This window comes from Schistocerca serialis, chromosome 8, assembly GCF_023864345.2.
Source record: "Schistocerca serialis cubense isolate TAMUIC-IGC-003099 chromosome 8, iqSchSeri2.2, whole genome shotgun sequence".
Lineage (NCBI taxonomy): Eukaryota > Metazoa > Arthropoda > Insecta > Orthoptera > Acrididae > Schistocerca > Schistocerca serialis.
In genome coordinates this window covers 137,304,560-137,322,845 of record NC_064645.1, presented here as the reverse complement: position 1 = coordinate 137,322,845, position 18,286 = coordinate 137,304,560, and positions in this window count along the sequence as shown.

Here is an 18,286-nt window from a genome sequence, read left to right as displayed (position 1 = left end):
AGCATAAAAAGAAGTCAGACCTGTGAGAATGGTGGTTTGCCTACATATTTCATTTTCACAAACATCTATTTTTCTCAAAACTTTGTGTCAGCGTTTTGAGCCCCCATGGTTCTCAGCACCTCAGTTTATGAAGTCTTCCACATTAAGTGATCGTTTCGGAGAACTGCTTCCTGACAATGCGGGTAACGCAGTTTCAAATTTTAGATCTTTAGAACCGTAACGTCTTAGAACAATGATTCTGAAATGCTACTCTCAGCGCAGACAAATGAACCCTTGTTTCCAATAACAATTTATTATTAATTGTAAAGCGTCCGAAATCGTGTAACATCGGGGAAACACTTTTATTATACACATGTAAAGTTGAAGTCAGTGTAGCGTTTGGGCCGGTGGCAGGTGGCATTATGAAATCAATTTCACTAAATATTACACAGTTTCGAGAAGAACAGACGCCACGACCCTCGAGTTCTAAGAGACGCTTTACTATGTCTTGAGCAACACATTATACATATCGATGAATTAACAGCTACAGCGTCATTCCAAGGCAGTGAATCAGTGTTGGGTCGAAAAACGGCTGAGATCCATTGGTAGAAAGGATAAAATAAATAGGTGGCATGTAGAACATGTAGACATAGGGAATTCGCAAGGTTCTCACCGTCGGAAAGAGATATTCTCACTATAGATGGGGCATGCAAATTTGCAGGGAAGAGAGACTGTACTAATTAGATAATATTGATTTATTATTGATTTATCCAGCACAAATAAATAAATACTCTGTTTCATATTCTTGAAGATATATTGGGTATAGGACTGGTAGAAGATATAAAAGTGACAATGTATCACTTCACAGGACGCATGTTGGATGCGTTAGTATTAGGGGAATTTTCTGATAACTGTTAGACTACATAAGAGATGCACACAATGTATTTACACATTTTTCTAGGTTAAACTACAGCTGTAATATATGTTTTACAGCATTTAGTCACGGCACCACGATCGGTGAGAAGAGCCGAACTTCGTGCCATCAAATTAACACCAGGACTTGCGATTAATTTGTGTCGATGCACGACAGCAGAAAGAATCTCATGGATTTGGACGACATAAAATGTATTTGCAGTTGCGAATATGGGTGACCTCCAGCTGTATAAAGCAATGACGCGAGTGAAAATTTGTGCCGTAGCGGGACTCTAACCCAGATTTTTCCCCCTTTACGCCAACGGTCGCCTTAACCGCCTTTTTCTTTTTTTAAAATTTTGTTAGTTATTGTTCATTTGGTGATGGTGGACGCGGCATGACACCCGTTGAAGTTCCTCTTTCTCATTTCACTTAGTTTTTTATTACAGAGAGCAGCCACCTCTCTGACCGAACACGCTGAGCTACCGTGCCGGCACCATTCTGCTATCCGAGCAAAATTCACAGGTGGACCCAAACTTCCGTATGTCAGCGCTGTCCACGTGCTATATATGTACTCGTACAACCCATTAATGTCATTGTCGTATAGGGGTGATATTTTCCTTGTACGTCGCGTGCTCGGTATCGGCCGATAAATACGAAATTGCAGTACCTGTGTTGTGAAGAAATACGATGCAATGTAACTTCAGTCGTGCATGCATGCATCTTTTTGTGTTAGAGGAGTTATCTTGTCCGTCCTCGTCTGCTAACTGACAGAGCATACAAGTGATGCATACAATATTTTTTTATATTTTTTTAGCTAAAACTGTATCCTTTATACTTACTACAATATGAAGTCACCACCATTGGTGGGAAGAGTTGTTATGAGGTCTGGCATGCACGCGTGCATGTCGGAAGGAACATTGCATCGTATTTTTTCACAACACAGGCACTGCAATTATGTATCTAAAACATTTGCCTTAATTTGGTATTGCGTTATACATAAACAGGTGTCTAGTAAAATAATGTACACCACTTAAATAAGAGAAAAAATGAAACTTTAAAAATGTTAGACTACTGCAGATTACGAATTGGTAACATGATGTACTCTAATATTAGCGTTTGTTAAGTTTTCTATGGTGAACGGAATAGGTGTAAAAGACCCTGCAAGAAGGTGGTATTCACAGAAACATGCTCCGCATTGATGTAACACCTCTGAAGGTTCTTCGTCCTCCTTGTGACGTCTTATCAGAGCCGATTAAATGATATACAGCTAGATTTCCGTACGGCCATGGGGCTTGCTTCTAAGGGTGTCATCCGCCTTTCCAGACGCCGCATTATAGTGCATTTCTCACTGAGTGTCAGGAGGTGTGATTCCACCTGGACAACATAGCTTCTTCAGAGTAGTGAGTTTGCGGACAGTCAGTAATGATGCGCGTGTGACGTAAAATACCACCTGGTTCGCTTATATTGTATAAACTTTATGATATTAACTTCCCAACAACTTTATAATTTAACGATTTTCGGCATTAAGCGATCTATAGAATCATATTACGAGGGCATCGATACATACTAAATCGTCTACTCCACTGCATTCCCGTGCACTGGACCGTCCAGCGTAATCCATACGTTCACAGTTGCACTGAATAATACAAAGAGTACTAATCCTGTGGACGTAAGGGTGAAGGTATAAGCCAAACAGAAGAAAGTTGTACAGTGCTATGATTTTTAACCAAGTCTCAACATCCTGTTTTTAATACAAAAGTTTTATCTACTACAAGGTAAGCAATCTTAAATAATTTGCGGGATTATTATTACTAATGTTATTTTACAGATGTTTCTTTATAGGTTTGATTCAGTAATGTCTTGCGATTATTGCGTGGTTTGTAATTAATGTGAATCTGGATTCAGAACATAAAGGACAGATATTAAATGTATCATACACAGAATTATGACCTACCTCAACACTTCATGATTCTCGTTATCCTAATTTTCATTAAGCTCATTCTCTGGCTTGAGGTTCAGATGGAGCTGTCTGTCTACTTCAGACAAGAAATCTAGTTGCTCTGTACCTAGTAGTTTTGCTAAACCTTGTTTTCAAGATTGATATTTGGCTTCCACCTAAATATTTGGGCACTACATTTTGCACTTCATCTACAAACTGCGGGAAAATAAATTTATTATTATTATTATTTCCTTCACTTTCTCAGACGTTAAGTCCGGTTAAAAATGGAGTGACGCGGACCTTGATCAAGCGTCACTTCCTTTTAACTGTACGGTATGTGTTATATTGCACTTAGGAACTTTCAGGTAATTGAACATGTATCAATAATTACGGATTTCTGTTGTTGTATATATATGTTTGGATGTAGCTGTATTGCATTGATGTACTGGTGGATATTGTGTGGTATGACTCATGTAGTTGATAGTATAATTGGTATGATGTCAACTTTATCCTGATGCCACATGTCTTTGACTTCCTCAGCCAGTTGGATGTATTTTTCAAATTTTTCTCCTGTTTTCTTTTGTATATTTGTTGTATTGGGTATGGATATTTCGATTAGTTGTGTTAATTTCTTCTTTTTATTGGTGAGTATGATGTCAGGTTTGTTATGTGGCGTTGTTTTATCTGTTATAATGGTTCTGTTCCAGTATAATTTGTATTCATCATTCTCCAGTTCATTTTGTGGTGTATACTTGTATGTAGGAACGTGTTGTTTTAAAAGTTTATGTTGTAAGGCAAGCTGTTGATGTATTATTTTTGCGACATTGTCATGTCTTCTGGGGTATTCTGTATTTGCTAGTATTGTACATCTGCTTGTGATGTGATCTACTGTTTCTATTTGTTGTTTACAAAGTCTGCATTTATCCGTTGTGGTATTGGGATCTTTAATAATATGCTTGCTGCAATACCTGGTGTTTATTGTTTGATCCTGTATTGCAATCATGAAACCTTCCGTCTCAATGTATATATTGCCTTTTCTTAGCCATGTGTTGGATGCGTCTTGATCGATGTGTGGCTGTGTTAGATGATACGGGTGCTTGCCATGAAGTGTTTTCTTTTTCCAATTTACTTTCTTCGTATCTGTTGATGTTATGTGATCTAAAGGGTTGTAGAAGTGGTTATGAAATTGCAGTGGTGTAGCCGATGTATTTATATGAGTGATTGCCTTGTGTATTTTGCTAGTTTCTGCTCGTTCTAGAAAGAATTTTCTTAAATTGTCTACCTGTCCATAATGTAGGTTTTTTATGTCGATAAATCCCCTTCCTCCTTCCTTTCTGCTTAATGTGAATCTTTCTGTTGCTGAATGTATGTGATGTATTCTATATTTGTGGCATTGTGATCGTGTAAGTGTATTGAGTGCTTCTAGGTCTGTGTTACTCCATTTCACTACTCCAAATGAGTAGGTCAATATTGGTATGGCATAAGTATTTATAGCTTTTGTCCTGTTTCTTGCTGTCAATTCTGTTTTCAGTATTTTTGTTAGTCTTTGTCTATATTTTTCTTTTAGTTCTTCTTTAATATTTGTATTATCTATTCCTATTTTTTGTCTGTATCCTAGATATTTATAGGCATCCGTTTTTTCCATCGCTTCTATGCAGTCGCTGTGGTTATCCAATATGTAATCTTCTTGTTTAGTGTGTTTTCATGCTATTTTTCTTACATTTGTCTGTTCCAAAAGCCATACTTATATCATTGCTGAATCCTTCTGTTATCTTAAGTAATTGGTTGAGTTGTTGATTTGTTGCTGCCAGTAGTTTTAGATCATCCATGTATAGCAAATGTGTGATTTTGTGTGGGTATGTTCCAGTAATATTGTATCCATAATTTGTATTATTTAGCATGTTGGATAGTGGGTTCAGAGCAAGGCAGAACCAGAAAGGACTTAATGAGTCTCCTTGGTATATTCCACGCTTAATCTGTATTGGCTGTGATGTGATATTATTTGAATTTGTTTGGATATTAAGTGTGGTTTTCCAATTTTTCATTACTATGTTTAGGAACTGTATCAATTTAGGATCTACTTTGTATATTTCCAATATTTGTAGTAACTATGAGTGGGGTACACTATCAAAAGCTTTTTGGTAATCAATGTATGCGTAGTGTAGCAACCTTTGTTTAGTTTTAGCTTGATATGTCACCTCTGCATCTATTATCAGTTGCTCTTTACATCCTCGTGCTCCTTTGCAACAGCCTTTTTGTTCTTCATTTATAATTTTGTTCTGTGTTGTATGTGTCATTAATTTCTGTTTAATGACTGAAGTTAATATTTTGTATATTGTTGGTAGGCATGTTATGGGGCGATATTTAGCTGGGTTTGCTGTGTCTGCTTGATCTTTAGGTTTCAGATATGTTATTCCGTGTGTAAGTGTATCAGGGAATGTGTATGGGTCTGCAATGTAACTGTTAAATAATTTAGTTAGATGTGAATGTGTTGAGGTGAACTTCTTTAACCAGAAATTTGCTATTTTATCATTTCCAGGGGCTTTCCAATTGTGAGTAGAATTAATTGCTTGGGTGACTTCATGTTGCAAAATTATCACTTCAGGCATTTGTGGTATCATATTGTATGTGTCTGTTTCTGCTTGTATCCATCGTGCATGCCTGTTATGTTTGACCATATGTTGCTCCAGAAGTGTTCCATGTCTGTTATGTTTGGTGGATTGTTTATTTTAATGTGTGTGTTATCTATTGTCTGGTAAAATTTCTTTTGGTTTGTGTTGAATGTTTGGTTTTGTTTCCTTCTATTTTCACTTTTTTTGTATCTTCTGAGTCGTTTAGCTAATGCTTGTAATTTCTGCTTCTTTTCGTCTAATTGCTCTGTCGCTTCTTGTTGTGAGATTTTACCTAACCCTTTTCGTTTTTTTTTTTCGAGATTTCATTTCTTATAAATTGTGTTAGCTGTCCAATGACTTTTCTCAGTTTTTCTATTTTGATCTGTAGCCTGTGTTGCCATGCTGGTTTTGTGGGTTTCTTCTGTGTGTTGGTTGGTTCTGATCTCTGCCTAGTGTGTATATTTAGTGTAGTGAGTGCTCCTATATAAACCAGTAGTTGTAACTCTTCCATAGTTGTGTTTTCATTTATTTTGTTGTGTATGATTGTGTTGACAGTTTTTATTGTTGTTTCGACTTGTGGGTTATTTGGTGGTCTATGCAAGAATGGTCTAATGTCTGTATTTGTGTCTTTGTTTTCTATATATGTTAGCTGAAATATTTCTTCTATATCTAACATCTGTGTCACTTCGTGTTCTATTTGTGCTTGTTCTGGTGGCTGTCTTAAGATTTCGTTTTCCTCTGATTGTTTAGTTGGTGCTTGTTGTTCTTTGTTTGTTTGCTCTGGGATGTTTGAGTCCATTACTGTATTTTCTTCTTCTTCTGATTGCACATTATTTTGTTCCAGTATTTGTTGTACTTGTTGTTTGATGTTTTCTAATTCTGACTGGGGTATCCTGTTATTTTTTATTATTACACGGATCTGATCAGCTAGTCGTTGTTCTGTTAAAAATTTTAATTCTGGGTATCTGGTAATAAATGTTGTGTATACTTGTGATCTGTATCCAGTTGTGTTGGTTCCTAGGTTTGTTGCTTGGTAATAACAGAACATGAGGTGTCGATTAACTTCATCTGACCATCTCATCCTCTGTCTTTGTTTTCCTTCTAGGGTGGTTGCAGGAAGCATATCCTGCAAAACACCTCTATTTGGATTTAAATCATTTTCCAGTTGGCTAGCAGTGTTGTTACCATTGTGGGCGGGCATAGGGATCAAGCGTCGTCCCCGACCATGACGGCGCTTGTCCGAGGCTTCTATAGTTCTGTCCTGATCCAACCAATCACACTAAAAGGGGGGTTAGCCCTATTAGTGGTTTGTTCTTTTCGTCGCCTTTTACGACTGGCAGAACATACCAGAGGCCTATTCTTTTCCCGGGCCTCCACGGGGATTATTATTATTATTATTATTATTGTTATTATTATTATTATTATTATTACCCTTCGTGTCTTAATAGAAAACAACTCAGACCTATGGGAATGGTGATTCATCTACATATTTGATGATTTTCACATACATCTATTTTCTCCAAACTTTGTGTCAGTGCTTTGAGCCCTTACGGTTGTCAGCGTCTCAATTTATGAACCCTTCCATATTAAGTGATCGTTTCGGAGAACTGCATCCTGACAAAGGGAGTAACGCAGTTTCAGCTGTTAGATTTTTGGAACCGTTACGTCTTGGGGTAATGACTTTGAAATTTTACTCTCAGCGCTGACAAAGAAAGCCTTGTTTCCAATAACCATTTTATTATTAATAATAAAGCCTCCGAAATCACATGACATCGGGGAATCACTTTTATTACACACAGGTAAACATATAAGCGTTTGGGCCAATAGCACATGGCATGTTGAAATCACAGTTTCGAGAAGAATAGACGCCATGGCGCTTGAGTTTGAAGAGACGCTTTTCTATGTCTTAAGCAACACATAATACAAATATCTCCTACCTTGTCTTTTAAGCAGCTCCATCGCACGCTAAATTGTAAGTGCCTCCCAGACACAATGTTGTGTGCAAAATGACAGGAAGCATCTGGGGAGGGTAACAAGAAACTGAGCACTTTTGAAACTGAGGGCTTTCAGGCTATCTTTGTGCTATGCTGTACGTAAATGCCCATGGACCTTGACAAGGAATGAAGTAACATCGTTAAAAGAATCCGCTACAGTAGTTGCAATAGACAATTTAACACTCCTACTTGAGCAGTTTCAGTGCATAAACCTCGGAATACAGCGCGTTCGGCTTAAAGCCATCTTCAGAATCTATTTAAGAGGACATCGAGATATTAAATTGTCCATTGCAATTATTGTAGCGAATTATTTTAACGATGTTACGTCACTCGTTGTCAAAGTCCATGGGTATCCACGTACAGAATTTCACAGAGATCGCCTGAAAGTGCTCAGTTTCTTGTTGTGCTCTCCAGGTTCTTCCTGTCAGTTTGCACACAGCATTGTATCTGGGAGACACTTACAATTTAGCGTGCGGATGGTGGTGCTTAAAAGACAAGGTACCGTCCATCGTAGTTGCAACATATACAGTTACACTGCATAACACAAAGAATAGTAATCTAGATGACCTTAAGGATGAGGGTATTAACCAAAATGAAAACAGTTAATCTTCAGTACTATTAAGACACCAAGGGTGATAGTAAAAAATTTATTTTATTATGTCATTCTTTATTTTCTGCCTTACATATAAGAGAAACTGTTTAGTTAGCTCATATCTGCGTCGGATTTTGTAAGTGTCCCTATTTTCCGAACACAGTTTGGTTTTTAATGTAGTTCTGTGTTCTGGTAAGAGTCTATAGTGTTCCCTATACTGCACTCAGTCCGAAATTTTGGTGATAGCCTGCTTTATTCATCGCTGCTGTTTAAACAACAAATTACTACTACAGAAAAGTTAAATGTCTCATCCACTCAACATTAGCAGTACCTCATCTTGTCACATTATATTTAACTAGCCAGTAGTTACCGGAGTAAGATTTTCTGCCAGTCGACGCTAACGATTTTGAGTAGCCATTGAATTACATTCTTCACATAAAATGAGCAGAAGCTTTGGATGTTTGTGTCGTTCGATCAACACTGTCAGTATGACAGCGGACCTGTCAGGAGTATGTCCAAATCGACCTTAGTCAAGCATATTCGCACATTACGTTAAAAGTATCTCACAGAAGGTGTGTTACTTGGTTTCAACTGAAATTTTCATTCTTCTGGATACGTTTACACGCATATAGGACGACAAAATTTATTTTTATTGTTTTACCACACTCGGTTGCATTATACTGAAAAACCATCAACGCATTCCACCGCTCATTACGGTCGACTCGGGTATTTCAATACTGTTGTGCATTTAATGTAATTTAATTCCCATTCAAATTCCATTGGATTTGTGCACGAAACTTCTAATTTTGATTGCGAATCGCACTCCTCCGCATTCGAAATATTTGGTGGAAAATATTTATACAAAATATTCACTTATTACAGTTCTGTAGCTACTCGTTCTCAGATCACTTTATATAAAACAACAAAAATGGTTCAAATGGCTCTGAGCACTATGGGACTTAACTTCTAAGGTCATCAGTCCCCTAGAGCTTACAACTACTTAAACCTAACCAACCTAAGGACATCACACACATCCATGCCCGAGGCATGATTCGAACCTGCGACCACAGCGGTCGCGCGGTTCCAGACTGTAGCGTCTAGAACCGCTCGGACACTCAGGCCGGAATAATACAATAAATTCTAACGAATCATATAGTTATGTTTAGATGTGGTGTCATAAATATACTAAAAATAAAAGCAGTACAATGTAAAATAAAGTACTTAATGTCAGGCAGTAGTTACACAGATATCTACGTTGCCTTGCAGAAGACGCAGTACACAATTCAAATTTTAAAAATCGCAGATATGGTGACCACCAGTACAGTGAAGGGCAATCCGAGAACGAAGAAATGCTCTATTCTATTTCTGGGTTTTCGAGAACCCATGACGAATACTTCTACTTGCCATTTGATGGCAGAGTCTCAACGACAGTCATTTATTACAGAATAAATGTAACTGCATACTGGCATCTATTACCGATTTCGACAGTTATGCCATTTTCGGATAACCAGCTACTAACAAATTCTTTTTTTCTTTCATATTCGATATGGAGATAACGCTTTCAGCAGCGACACGTTCAGTTGCTGAAGGTTTCTGAAAGCGTAGCCACTTACACCCACAGCCCTCATTTGTTTTCCAATGTCTGAACCGGTACGTAAAGCTAATCACTTAGCGTGCCAGACTGTGACACTGGCAGGTGAAACCGATTGGGTCTGTCGGATAAATGATCGTCGGTCGGGTGGACTGACCAGCCACAGAGTTATTTGTTGACGGTTTTCCACGCTCCATCGTGCAAATACTGGACTGGTTTCCGATCACCGCCCCATAAAGTACGATACACAAACAGTTAAACTGCGATAACACTCAGAGGAAACTTACACCAATCATTGACAGATGGCGAACACTTCATTCCCTTAGGCTAACTGGCGGTTGTGGCTATTCAATCTACACTCCTGGAAATGGAAAAAAGAACACATTGACACCGGTGTGTCAGACCCACCATACTTGCTCCGGACACTGCGAGAGGGCTGTACAAGCAATGATCACACGCACGGCACAGCGGACACACCAGGAACCGCGGTGTTGGCCGTCGAATGGCGCTAGCTGCGCAGCATTTGTGCACCGCCGCCGTCAGTGTCAGCCAGTTTGCCGTGGCATACGGAGCTCCATCGCAGTCTTTAACACTGGTAGCATGCCGCGACAGCGTGGACGTGAACCGTATGTGCAGTTGACGGACTTTGAGCGAGGGCGTATAGTGGGCATGCGGGAGGCCGGGTGGACGTACCGCCGAATTGCTCAACACGTGGGGCGTGAGGTCTCCACAGTGCATCGATGTTGTCGCCAGTGGTCGGCGGAAGGTGCACGTGCCCGTCGACCTGGGACCGGACCGCAGCGACGCACGGATGCACGCCAAGACCGTAGGATCCTATGCAGTGCCGTAGGGGACCGCACCGCCACTTCCCAGCAAATTAGGGACACTGTTGCTCCTGTGGTATCGGCGAGGACCATTCGCAACCGTCTCCATGAAGCTGGGCTACGGTCCCGCACACCGTTAGGCCGTCTTCCGCTCACGCCCCAACATCGTGCAGCCCGCCTCCAGTGGTGTCGCGACAGGCGTGAATGGAGGGACGAATGGAGACGTGTCGTCTTCAGCGATGAGAGTCGCTTCTGCCTTGGTGCCAATGATGGTCGTATGCGTGTTTGGCGCCGTGCAGGTGAGCGCCACAGTCAGGACTGCATACGACCGAGGCACACAGGGCCAACACCCGGCATCATGGTGTGGGGAGCGATCTCTTACACTGGCCGTACACCACTGGTGATCGTCGAGGGGACACTGAACAGTGCACGGTACATCCAAACCGTCATCGAACCCATCGTTCTACCATTCCTAGACCGGCAAGGGAACTTGCTGTTCCAACAGGACAATGCACGTCCGCATGTATCCCGTGCCACCCAACGCGCTCTAGAAGGTGTAAGTCAACTACCCTGGCCAGCAAGATCTCCGGATCTGTCCCCCATTGAGCATGTTTGGGACTGGATGAAGCGTCGTCTCACGCGGTCTGCACGTCCAGCACGAACGCTGGGCCAACTGAGGCGCCAGGTGGAAATGGCATGGCAAGCCGTTCCACAGGACTACATCCAGCATCTCTACGATCGTCTCCATGGGAGAATAGCAGCCTGCATTGCTGCGAAAGGTGGATATACACTGTACTAGTGCCGACATTGTGCATGCTCTGTTGCCTGTGTCTATGTGCCTGTGGTTCTGTCAGTGTGATCATGTGATGTATCTGACCCCAGGAATGTGTCAATAAAGTTCCCCCTTCCTGGGACAATGAATTCACGGTTTTCTTATTTCAATTTCCAGGAGTGTATTTCTAGCCACAAAGTAAAAATATAATAAATATGTGAAATCTAGATAAATGAACAGCGGGCGATTTACATTGGGATAAACCCCGTGAAAGGGGTTTGATATCCCCAGTCTCTTCCCTACAAAGTTTCTCCCTGTAGTCCTCTCTAGTGCTAGCTAAATTATTGTGTGGCATCACATGACATATAATCCTGCTTTTCTTAATAGTGTTTTCAAAATATTCCTTTTCTCGTCGATTCTGCGGAAAACATTCTCATTTCCATTCTTATCAGCACATTTAATTTCAACTTCTAACAACAAGCGTTACGGTTCTTTTCTTTTCCGGTTTTCACACAGTCGATGATTTTCTTCACTGCAGTTCAGACGTCAGGCAGCCATTCTCACCATGTCGACCTCGAGTTAAGGATTATATTTCCTGATGTACATTTCTTTTCTGAACGGGTGCTATCTTTGCCTTTAAGTCCAGTTTGCTTCGCCGTCAGACACTATTTGGCTTTTCAAAGGAATGGAGTCGTTCACTGGCTTACTACGTGTCGCTGCTCTGTGTTTTTGAATTTCTTTGTTTTACTGCGTCTGCATTCTGTGCTCAGTATGTCTAATCCACTCGAGATCGGTAGTAACTATGTAATGGTTCTGTATATTACGGATGTCACGCAGAGAAGTTAAGCTTCAAAAGCATCTGAGTAACAGCGGGCAACATCTCTGCTAAAGTCGTTGCGCTGCGAGAGACTGTTAGCAGAACCTTTGATTCTGAGTGGAGCGCAGTCTGGGAGAGAGAGGAGAGGTTTCGAGTTGTAATTTGTGATGGAGTAATATGTGTAGGCTGTGCTGTATGCCGCAGTAATTTTTTATTGTTTTTCTTTTATGGAGAGTTATTTTGTAAATTCATTAACAAGACTTCAAAAGATACTGCAATAGCGCATTTACCGAGACAGCCAAGCCCAGTAATTAATTTCGACAGGGATTTAGAATCGGAGATTTTTTATGATAACGTAACAATATGTGATTTATTGTTTTTTCTTCAGAGGTGGAAGTTTGTAAGAAGGTAAAGGCAAGTTATTCAGATTTCTCCGTTATTAACGTGAAGTAAATTTTTTATATTTCTAGTGTTAAAATATTTTGCTCATAGTGATGTAAAATTTTGTTAATAGTGTTACTTTTTTTTCTATCAACCAGCCTTCGTCTCTCAATTTCAAGTTTGACATGTGTAATTTTGTTTTCCCTATTTCTCAGTAACAGAACTTTAATTGACAATGATCCTTGTAATATCGAGATATACTAGCACAGAAGTTTTGTAGATGTCTCTATAAAGTGCACATTGCACAGCGTTTTGCTAGTAGTGTTGAAACGTCCCGTTAGAAAAATTTATGAATGACTGTGCTGGTAAAGCCCTTACGTTATTTGATTTTCAAACAGCTGAGCAGAACGGAACGTACTCAGACATTGCGCTCTTTACTTATTCTGATCAATACTAAACCGACACACAATATTTTTAGCGCAACGCAATCTGACTTTCAATAATCCCTACAAAAGAATGGCCCTGACTAAGAATAACCTATACCTTTCATGAATCACTTACCTCATATATATATATATATATATATATATATATATATATATATATATATATATATATATATATATATAAGTTAATGATATCCAGTATTACAAATTTACTCATTCTGATGGACACACGTCCAGATCGTCCGCTCTCAAAATTCTGCCATCTCTCTCTCCATATCCACCACTGCTGGCGGCTCACCTCCAACTGCGCGACGCTACGCGTTGTTCACATCCACCTGCCCAACACTATAATATCAAATACTCCAACAATGCAAACCAGCCACAGATTTCACACAGCACAGAGCGCTACGTGGGGTTACCAACATAAAAACCTAAACAGCTTACTTACAGTGTGAATATTTATTTTTTGAGTAGCATAGCAGCAGATGTTGCCATAGTTTGGAGATAGCAGCATAACAGCAGTTATTCATTGCACAAACAGGTAGGCCATTTAAAATTTACGTGTGATACAATTAACATTTTAACAGTGACATGCTTTTCAGACAGGGAATTTTTGGTAGTTATTTATGTTTCGTATTTTTCTCGCAGCCAGATTTCTTGTATTATTGCTAACAGGACACTTTTCTTAAATTTAACAGACTGTACTCTTTTCGCAAGCGTCGGCAGTACACAGTTTAATGTTGCATTTCTGTTTTTAACTTCTGCATTGATGATAACTATGCAATAATTGCGAGATTACTTACGAACTTAAATACGAGCTTAACTGTCTCTCTATTCACGAGTTTAACTCACATTACCGTACTTGTAAATATAACTATGTACTACTATACGTCAAAAACCGATTAGCCGTTTTCAACTACACGCGTTTTATGCGATTGTGACTATAAGTTAAATCGTTTTTCGGTGACCAGTAATCAAAGATCACACCTCAGAACTGGGCCACTCATTTTAATGTTGGAACCGCTCGTATTGACAGTAACGCTCGAAGCCACTGCAAGAACAACTGCACAAGTTGCTTCGTACGCTTACGAGTTTCTGTTTATTTCCTGCTGTGCTTTAATTTGGGAATTCAGGCAGTGCTGTCCAATAGTCGTGTGTTACATAAAATTTGCTACCAGTTCAGGCTTCACCACGGGTATCACCAGCTACAGTCGAAGCGTAACGGTAACAGATTACTGACAGCCGTATCAGAATCTCTAAAATAGTTCGTGAGATTAACCTTCACACATAGGAAAACTCTGAGGGGAACTTTAAATTGCATATACAGGGTGATTTTTTACACCTTATACAACCTCTAGGGACTGATCAACGACAGGACACGGAACAGAAAAATCTAATGAACTTATGCCTGGAGATGCACGGTTTCCTGCTAGTGTCCGTTTATTCAATCACACAGTGTTACAGGGACTGCCGACCGGTGTGACCGAGCGGTTCTGGCACTTCAGTCTGGAACCGCGCGACCGCTACGGTCGCAGGTTCGAATCCTGCCTCGGGCATCGATGTGTGTGATGTCCTTAGGTTAGTTAGGTTCAAGTAGTTCTACGTTCTAGGGGACTGATGGCCTCAGATTTTGAGCCCCATAGTGCTCAGAGCCATTTGAACCATTTTTTTTTTGTTACAGGGACTGCGGTGTAATACACTCTATAAAACGCAGCCACGATTACAGTATGTGTTGAAAATAGTTTCCGTGTGCCTTAACGCGTGCGTGTACACGCTGTAGCATGTTCTGTCCCACACGTTCACATCGGCCAGGCAGCATCCGAACAGTGTCAAAGGAACCATTAACATGCAGATCCACTGTCTCCACATCTGGAATGGGCTCTGCTTACACGATACTTTTGAGATGACATCATAACCAGAAATCGCACGGATTGAGCACCCAATAAGGCGCAGGTCATGGAATTGGACCCCGTCGTCCGATTCTACGACCAGGGAAGACACGGTTGATATGCGCCTGGACGCTAACGGTAAAGTGGGCTGGAGCACCGTAATGTAGCAGCTGCTAACCCTTCAAATCATGAATGGCATTTCTTGCAGCAGGGAAGGCAAAGTCATCCACAAGAGACGCCAATAGTTAAGGCATCTTAGGCGACGGGAAGGAAGACTGGTAACAAAATAAGGTCATCAATTATACTGGCCCACACATGCCGGCTGCACCGATGCTTATGATCCGCTATCACTATACCATGGGGGTTCTGCATACTATTCCACAGATGACTGTTATGAAAGTTGAAGATACCAATCCGCATACGAGTGGCATCATCTGTGAATAGGATGGATGACACAAACCCCGAAATCGAGGTTGCCTGGTGAAGAAACCAGGGACAAAAGTGCTCCTAACGTGGAAAGTCTGTAAGCCCCCTGTACACGCTGTAAGTGATAAGGGTAGTAACAGTTATGGAAAATGTTCCGTTTGGTCATCTGGCTTACCCTGTACTATCGGGCCAACTGCCTGCTACTGACACGGCGGTCGACCTCCACGGTCTTAATCACATTTTTCTCCAAGTCTGGTGTCCGAACATTTCGGATACATGATTTTCTGCTTCCTGAAACGACCGTGTCTCAGAAAAATGGCGAAACACTTTCACAAAGATTGCCGGTCGTTGTAGCCGAGCGGTTCTAGGTGCAAAGTCCGGAACCGCGCGACCGCTACGGTGGCAGGTTCGAATCCTGCCTTTAGCATGGATGTGCATGATGTCCTTAGGGCCGGCCGGAGTGGCCGAGCGGTTAAAGGCGCTACAGTCTGGAACCACACGACCGCTACGGTCGCAGGTTCGAATCCTGCTTCGGGCATGGATGTGTGTGATGTCCTTAGGTTAGTTAGGTTTAAGTAGTTCTAAGTTCTAGGGGACTTATGACCACAGCAGTTAAGTCCCATAGTGCTCAGAGCCATTTGAACCATTTTTTGATGTCCTTAGGTTAGCTATCTTTACGTAGCTCTCAGTCTATGGGGCTGATGACCTTAGATGTTAAGTCCCATAGCGCTTAGAGCCATTTGAACCATTTGTTACAAACTTTGAATGCTATGGTTCTTGTCGGCGGGGATAGGTCTCCTGATACAACCTTGTTGACCACCGACCAATGTCATTTGCCTTTCCGTAAGAGAACACAATTTCGGCAAGTTTTCGATTCGAATATGGAACCATTGCGTACAAAACTGCATCACATCCACTACAATGTGAGTCAGCAAGAGGAATGAATTAGAAAGAACATTAGCAATTACTATGGCAAGAAAGGGCCCTAGGACATGTACAATGAACAGTACCACACCCTAGGAGGAAACCATGCATACTGTAACAGTGGCTAACTGGTAAAGCGCACTTTAGAGTGCAGTCTCTGTAACAAAGTATGATTGAATAAATGGTCTGTAGCATGGAAACCATATATTTCCTATCATAAGTTCATTAGAACTTTTTTGTTCCGTATCCTCTCATCAATCAATCCCTACACTTTGTACACGGCGGAAAAAATCACTCTGTGTAGTTATAGTAGAGTACAAGAAACGTTGCACTGAAAGAAGTAACGAAAAAGTAAAGTATTACTGCGCGTTTCTGAATTAATAAAAGTCGCCAGATTCCCCATAGCAAACTGTTGCGTTAATTTCGGTAACTGTGTTTAAAAATACTGTAGAATATAATAATTTGTAAACATGTTCCAAATAATGATGTCTGAAGTTTTTCATGCTCTGTTATGTAAGGGGCAGGATGTCATATCTTTTCCTAGCCGCAACAGTCTGAAAGTTTTAACTCAGTTGACCTCATTATCCGGTGTCTCGCCAGCAGCGTTAAAGGCAAGTCGTACGTCAGGTTGTCGTCGCTAAATCATAGGCTCTCTGATACACATTATCCATTCGGCGCATAAGTCGGCTGGTATAGCATTCAATTTTTTTTATATACGTCGAAATCGCAGTATTCATTATAACTGCAGGAAAAGCGTGTTTAACATCTTTGATAGCCACCATATACTGACCGAAAGAACTGAAGTGCAAAGAAGACATGGTTGGACATCAACTTCGTACACGCACACAAGCACATCGTAACGGCTTAGCATCTGTGCTGCTATCCGAGAGCATGTAATGGACTACTTACAACGTACTGTGTCATCGCGCACCGTTCGTCAGTTACTAGCAGCTGCCGAACTAGGGAATTACCGTTCCTTGCGTAGACTGCCGTTAACACCGTAAAGCAATTAGCGAAGACTGGATTGGTGCCGTGACCGGAAAGCACGAAATGGTGATGAATAGTGTCGCACTGGGCTGCTGATGAACGTCGTCGCATTGTTGTTTACGTCACGAATACATAGACTTTCATTATTGACACTGGCGTTCCCGGCTCGTTGCTGCCACCTCCACATCTGTTTAATCCACTAAGAAGCTTCGTGCAGTCATATAAACAAAAAAATCTCGGCAGTTTAAACACGATTAAGTCATTTAACAGTTCAACGAATGCATATCACATTGTCACATGATGAAAGTCAGTGTGGTATGAAGAGTTATAAGTGTGTCCTTCCAGAAGTACTGAACTACGAAGGAAACTTAGAACCGATCTACTGGCTCTGACGAATAGGATAGATGAGAACAGCCGAAATCCCGAATGTCACAGTCAGTATGGCACTACCAATGATCGTGAAATGATTACTGGAAGGTACTCCTGCGTAAATGCTCTATTAAATGCGGAGTGTAATATCGCCACTGTTTGTCTGCCGTCTTCTCTCTCAGCACCGATGGAGAGGCCATTAGAGGCACAGCATTGGTTTGGGAAACGACTGTGGATAGATCCATCTCGGCATAAGTCTTAGGCGGTTTGCGGAGTTTCTTCTCTACTGCAAGGAGCAGGATGACTGTATGAAATCTAGTTCGTCTTAAGCGACTTAGGATACTTTGCCTTAACTACAAGGGATTTCACAGCCGATTACGAGATTCGCGTGTTGCAAGGCAGAGAAGCTACTAATTGAGGATAAATGGAAGAGGATTACCTCTTCTGGCATTAGTAAGACACATAAGAGAAACCGCTCTAAACCCGGGAACTACCGGGTGATCAAAATGTCAGTATAAATTTGAAGACCGAATAAATCACGGAATAATGTAGATATAGAGGTACAAATTGACACACATGCTTGGAATGACATGGAGTTTTATTAGAACCAAAAAATACATAAGTTCAAAAAATGTGCGACGTACGGCGCTTCATCTGATCAGAATAGCAATAATTAGCATAACAAAGTAAGACAAAGCAAAGATGATGTTGTTTACAGGAAATGCTCAATATGTCCATCATCATTCCTCAACAATAGCTGTAGTCAAGTAATAATGTTGTGAACAGCACTGTAAAGCATGGCCGGAGTTATGGTGAGGCATTGGCGTCG